The sequence below is a fragment of the Nannospalax galili genome, unplaced genomic scaffold (assembly GCF_000622305.1).
Source record: "Nannospalax galili isolate Female #2095 unplaced genomic scaffold, S.galili_v1.0 scaffold291, whole genome shotgun sequence".
Classification (NCBI taxonomy): domain Eukaryota; kingdom Metazoa; phylum Chordata; class Mammalia; order Rodentia; family Spalacidae; genus Nannospalax; species Nannospalax galili.
Window position 1 is genome coordinate 4,419,286 of NW_008330588.1, and position 307 is coordinate 4,419,592.

A 307-nucleotide genomic window follows, 5' to 3' on the forward strand; every position below is an offset into this window, starting at 1 on the left:
AATTTCATTACTTCATCTTTCTTTACTGCTGAGTAGAACTCCATTGTTTGAATGTACCACATTTTTGTTAACCACTCGTCAGCTGAGGGACACTTAGGTTGCTTCCATCTCTTAGCTACTGTGAAAAGAGCAGCAACAAACATGGCTGTACAAGTGTCCCTACAGTAGGATGAGTCCTTTAGGTATATGCCAAGGAGTGCTATAACCAGGTCATATGGTAAATTCATTTTTAGTTTTTTTAAGAGTTCTCCACACCATTTTCCATAGAGGCTGCACAAGTTTGCAATCCCACCAGCAGTGAATGAGC